This window comes from Gossypium arboreum, chromosome 10, assembly GCF_025698485.1.
Source record: "Gossypium arboreum isolate Shixiya-1 chromosome 10, ASM2569848v2, whole genome shotgun sequence".
NCBI lineage: Eukaryota > Viridiplantae > Streptophyta > Magnoliopsida > Malvales > Malvaceae > Gossypium > Gossypium arboreum.
Genome location: NC_069079.1, coordinates 104,965,006 through 104,971,478, shown reverse-complemented (window position 1 = coordinate 104,971,478; position 6,473 = coordinate 104,965,006). Strand labels below are relative to the sequence as shown.

At 38.1% G+C, this 6,473-nt stretch overlaps 1 non-coding gene across 1 annotated transcript; it reads left to right on the top strand.

The window, feature by feature from the left end:
* The first annotated feature begins 1,933 nt into the window (after window positions 1–1,933).
* Window positions 1,934–2,039, top strand: LOC128282745 (small nucleolar RNA R71). The gene has a single exon (XR_008273100.1). It is a non-coding gene; the product is annotated as a small nucleolar RNA R71 (small nucleolar RNA).
* Window positions 2,040–6,473: the final 4,434 nt, after the last annotated feature.

Sequence of the window (6,473 nt, the reverse complement as noted above, 5' to 3'; positions counted from 1 at the left end):
CTCATTCTTGCTATCATTCTCATCAAAATAAGGTTTTAGACGGGTGTTGTTTACCTTAAAAGTGTCGAACTTGGGATGACTCACCTCGACTGTACCGAATGGGAAAATGCTAAATACCGTAAGAGGTATTTCTTCATTCGGTGTGGTAGTGACAATGTGAGGATCTGCGGCATCTAATAAGACTTTATCTCCAACCTTAAGTTGATTTAGAAATGTATTGAGCTCGTTCTGGCGTAGTTTTGGTTTATCATGTGTTCTCGGTTTATGCGTCCGCCATTCATCTAACTCCTCGATTTGTAACCTTCGATCTTCATGAACAGGTCCTCTACTATTGCTTGAGAATGACTCATGTGCTTCCCTTAGACTCATTTCCTGTAAAGTAGATTGTACCATATTGTCAGTTTTAGTAGAATGGGTTAAACAATCACCTTTAATTTCCGATGTGTTGCCAGAATTGCTACCTTGAAGAGTGATTGTTTCGTATCCAACACGGAGTGTGAGTTCACCTGTGCCAACATCAATAGTCGTTTTAGCAGTTGCTAAAAAGGGCCTTCCTAATATCAAAGGAGGGTTGCTATCTTCCTCTATGTCTAAAACAATAAAGTCAATGAGAAATATAAATTTATCGATTTTAAATAGCACATATTCAATAATACCCTTAGGAAATCTTATAGTTTTGTCTGCTAATTGAATGCTCATCCTAGTCTGTTTGGGTTCCCTAAGACCTAATTGTTTGAATATTTTGTAGGGCATGACGTTAATACTAGCCCTTAAATCAGCTAATAACATCTAAACTACCAATTAAGCAAGGAATCATAAAACTCCATTGATCTTTTAGTTTGTTGGGTCATTTATTTTGGAGAATAGCTGAGCAAACTGTGTTTAGCTCCACATGCGATGCCTCGTCCAACTTCCACTTATTTGCTAAAAGCTCCTTTAAAAGTTTCATTACTTTTGGCATCTGTGATAGGGCTTCAATAAACGGTAAGTTAATATGTAATTTTTTAAGAGTTTAAGGAATTTACCAAATTGTTCATCTGAGCGGTCTTTCCTTGTCGCGTTAGGGTATGGCACACAAGGTTTATATTTGACATTCACTGATTTGTTTTTATTATGACCTACCTCACCTTAACCTTTGCTTCCCACAGTTTCTTGCCTAGGTTCTGGCTCAGGCTCAACGGCTCCTTCGTCATTTTTGTGTTAAGCTGTTCCTTTGGGTTGGGTTCAATATTACTTCACAAGCTACCTTGTGGTCGTCCGGATATTAGTTTAGAAAGCTGGCCTATCTAAGTTTCGAGCCCTTAAATTGACGCTTGTTGATTTTTAAGTGTTGTTTCAATGTTCTGAAAAAGGGTTTCTGACATTGAGATAAACTTTGTGAGCATCTCTTTAAGGTTCGATTTCTTTTCCTGTTGATAGGGTGGCTGTTGAAAACCCGGAGCATGTTATGGTCTTTGATTTCCTTGACCGCCCCACAAGAAATTTAGGTGGTTCCTCCAACCTGCATTGTAAGTGTCACTATATGGATTTTTTTTGAGATCGAGGATTATTACCCATGTAATTTAACTGCTCGTAATCCATGTTGTGGCCATAAGGTTGGTATTCTGAATGGCTTGTTCTACCTCCACTTGCTTCGCACTGCATTACTGGGTGAACCTGTGAAGAACTAAGAAAACCATCAATCTTTTTATTTAGAAGTTCGACCTGGTTTGACAGCATAGTAACCGAATCGACGTTATAAATGCCTGCTGTTTTAGTTGGCTTAGTCCTCATGACTTCCCACTAATAGTTATTCAGGGACATCTTCTCTATAAACTCATAAGCATCTTCAGATGTTTTATTATTGATGGTTCCGCCAGCAGCTGCGTCAACCATTTGTAGAGTCGAAGGATTCAGGCCATTATGGAATGTTTGAACATGAAGCCAAAGCGGTAACCCATGGTGAGGACACCTTCTCAGTAAGTCCTTGTATCTTTCCCATGCACCGTAAAGAGTTTCTAAGTCCATCTGCACAAATGAAGAGATATCATTATGTAATTTAGCCGTTTTAGCCGGCGGAAAATATTTTAATAAAAATTTTTTGGTCATTTGTTCCCAAGTAGTAATTGACCCTCGGGTAACGAGTTCAACCACTGTTTAGCTTTGTTCCTCAATGAAAAAGGGAATAACCGAAGACGAATGGCATCATCAGAAACACCATTAATTTTAAATGTATCGCATAGTTCCAAAACGTTTGCTAAATGAGCGTTGGGATCCTCATCCTGCAAACCATCAAACTGAACAAATTGCTGTATCATTTGAATAGTGTTAGGTTTTAGTTCAAAAGTATTTGCAGCTACAGCAGGTCTAACTATGCTCGATTCAGTTCCTATTAAAGAAGGTTTAGCATAATCATACATAGTGCGTGGAGTAGGATTTTCATTAACCGCAATTACAGGAGGTGGCTGATTGTCTTGGTTGTCAGTCATCTCTTCGGTTGGGGTTGAGTATCATCCCCTTGCTCGTTCTCTGTGTATCTTAAGTTTCGCCTTATTTCTCTTTGGTTTTTGCGAACTGTGCGATCGATTTCTTCGTCAAAGAGTAGTGGTCCTGACGGGTTTCTTCTAGTCATGAACTATAAAAACCTGTCAAGAGAAAGAAAAAGTAAATTAATAAATAATAATAATAATAAATTAAATTAAATTAAATTAAATTAAATTGAAAGAAAAATAAATGGTTAAAGTAATAAAAATTGAGCGTTCCTAATATCTTAGTTCCCCGGCAACGGCGCCAAAAACTTGATCGCGTTATTTTGTGTGATAAGTTTTATATATTTATAATTAATCGTTCTTGAAATTAACTATTATCTCGATGTAGGTAAGTGTACCTATCGAATAGTAGTATATTTTTAGCAAGACCGGATTGTCGAACCCAAAGGAACTAAAAGTACTAATAATGACTGTCTTTTTATTATCTAGCCTAAAAATAAGGTAGCTTTGTTTTAACTAACTAATTAACTAATCTAAGAATTCACAAAGAATGGAATTGGGGGATTACTTTTGGAAAATGATTGAATTAAGACAATACCTAAGGAAAAATCCACCTACACTGTACCTGTCATTCTGGCTCCGAATCAGACGATTTATTCATTTAACTTGTTCCGTAGAGATTCCTAAGTTGTGTTATTATCCCAATTCAAGACTAATAACGTCTAATCCCTAGATTGAATAATTAAGACTTTTCTCTAATTAACACTCTAGGGTTGCATTAACTCGATCTATGGATCCCCCTATTAGGTTTCACCCTAATCCGGCAAAATCTTGTCACCCTATCTCTAGGCGCGCAATCAACTCCACTTAATTATGACAAATGTACTCTTAGACAGGGTCTATTCCTCCTCGAATAAGAGCTTATCTTGAATCAAGTATCCGGATATCAAAACAAGAATTAAGAACACATAATTAAGAACAAGTTAAATATTTATCATACAATTCAGAAAATAATAACAAGATTCGTCTTAGGTTTCATTCCCCTTAGGTATTTAAGGGATTTAGTTTATAACTAAAAAGGAAAACATCTCAGAAGAATAATGAATACAAAACATAAAGAAAACTCAAAACTCCAGAAGGGAAGTTGAGGGGAGATCTTCAGTCTTGATGATGAAACCGGCTTTTAAGATGGATCAATCGGCTTTCTTCGAGTAATTCCTTCCTTCCTCTCTATGTGTCCCCTTACTTTCCTCCTCTAGGGTGTATTTATAGGCTTTCAAATGCCTAAAAACCCTTAAAATTGGCCTTTTCCGAATTGGACTCAACTTGGGCTCGGCAGGGACACGCCCATGTGACACGCCCGTGTGATTCGTGCTTCGAATCTGCCAAATTGACACGGCCGTGTGGTCTACCCGTGTGAGGAAGTCCAACCCGTGTTGAATTCGTACTTTAACCCATTTTTCTCTATTTTTGGCCCGTTTCTCGTTCCTTTCGCTCTCTTATGCTCTTCTAAGTATAAAACATGAAATTAAAGCATTAGGAGCATCGAATTCACATATTCTAATGGGAAATCATCCATAAAATGCATTAAACATGGGGTAAAAATATGTATAAATTACGGTTTATCAGTTGCATACTGACTTACCCTTACGAACTCTCTCTCATATTCTGCTACAGTCTTGTTCCCTTGTTTGAGTTCCGGGAACTCCTTTCATTTCGAGTCTAAAAACCTTTGGCTAATGTATTTCTTCCTAAACTCTGCTTGGAAGAAATCCCAAGTGATAGTTTCCTTTGGCACTACCGAGGATACAGTCTTCTACCAATGGTAAGCAGTATCCTTTAGGAGGGACACGACACACTTCAAGCACTCCTCGGGTGTGCACGACAATTCATCTAACACCCGTGTAGTATTTTATAGCCAGAACTCGGCTCTTTCAGTATCATCTTCAATTTTGGCTCTAAATTCCTCAGCCCCATACTTTTTAAGTTTATCTACGGGGGGCTTACCGATTCTTACCGGTGCCATACCTCGTGGCACATCCTCATCAAGTTGGTTAGGGGGCAGGGGAGGTCTTGGTATGTTGAGGTGATTCCTCAGATAATCCCCAAACCATTCATCCATCATATCAAAAAAGGCAGCTCGGGCCTCTTCTCAGCCTTCAGACATAAGCCTTCTACTACTACTAGATATAGCTCATTGTACAGAAGCTGGAGCATGGATCTCGGCTCCTTCGGACTCATCTTGCGCTTGATTGGAATACATTTACGATATTCAAAAACAATTTAAACGGTTAGGAGATGTCACACTATCAATGTTCAAATAATGGCATGTATAGTGAAATCCAATACTCTCTATGTCACACTACCCGTACCTGAGACCGAGGACAAGTACGATGCGTTACTGGACATATACGCGAGCATAAATAGAAAATACGGGTTATAAAATTTTGTTTCAACTCAAAGCAAATCGACTAACATTGTAGTGTCCCAATTTTGGGCCTACGAGGCCCTAAACAAACATTGAGAATGGTTCGAGACCAAAATAAAGATCTGAGGAAAACTTATAGTTTAATACCTCACACGCCCATGTTAAGATCATACACACGCCCATGTGCATTGGGACACGCCCGTGTGGCCACCCCATGTCCAAAACTTGAGCATTCTGTTAGATTCACACAGCCAAGACACACGCTCGTGTGTCTAGCCCGTGTTCGACACTGACTTAAAATTTTAGGTGCAGGGGACACACGGTCATACCAAACACCCAAGGGCGATCCGTGTGTCACACATGGCCTGAACACACACCCGTATGTCTACCCGTGTGGACCTTATTAGGCTACTTTTCAAGCCTTTGGCCACCCTCAATTTCCCACTCTCATCTATAGTTTCCATTGATATCTAACATGCCCTAATTGCACTCAAGTTCTATCATAATTGTCAATTGCATGTAAACCTCATATCCTTCATTTTGTACATGCTAGGTTACCCTTTTGTATTAAATATTATAGTCTCATTAATCACAATATCAGATTTGGCTTGTCTTTTAATCATTGCCAATTGTGATCCTCCCAATTTCAAATGAATTGGTCACATTCATCATATCCATTCATAATACATCATGTAATCATTTCAACAAGTAAAAATTTCATGATTAGTAGGATAGCAACCTACACCAATACAGGCCATATATCAAGGCCATACACAAAATGAATAGTCATAACATTCAAGCCTTTACATTGCTAGCCAAAAGACACATATGACAAAATGACCCAAAAATACCTATACAAGCCATTGAACAAAATAAATTATCTATGTACCAAAGTTGGACTAGTTGATAGTGTGTTCACTCTCCAACCGTCTTCCAAACTTTACGAGTCCTTGAGCTCTGAAAGACAGGGAAAAGAGAGGGGTAAGCATTTTCATGCTTAGTAAGCTCGGATAACTAGAAAGTAAACTTACCGATAATTAACATACAACCATAATAAGCAATAAAACCGACTAGAATGAAATGGTTTCCCTAGCACTTGCATTCAATCCACAAGTTAGTCACAATCATAATACATCTTGTAATCTAAACTAGTTAGATTCCTTACACTATATCGATGCGAACTGTACATACAATCGTTCTTTGCCTTTACAGATGATTTAAGGTGTTTGGGTCAGCACCTAATTCAATAATATACTAGAAAATAATTAGCTAATTAATGATTAAATTCCTTCATTTAATCAATTCATAATGTTTACCCAACAACTATGTCGAAATAACAAACTAGTTACCCTTAATTGCACTTACGCTTCACGATTTGTGGGATCCGATTGGCTAATTGATCAAGAACTTATCTCCCTAATTAACATGTGATTAAAGGCTTATTATTAGGGTTCAAGAACACAATTTAATACTAGAAAAATATTGGCAAGACCCAAGAAACAAAATAACCCCCTTTCTTGCACATAGGCACACGCACCACCGCCAATGGTGGCCAAAATTGGGGTTAAATTTTAAAA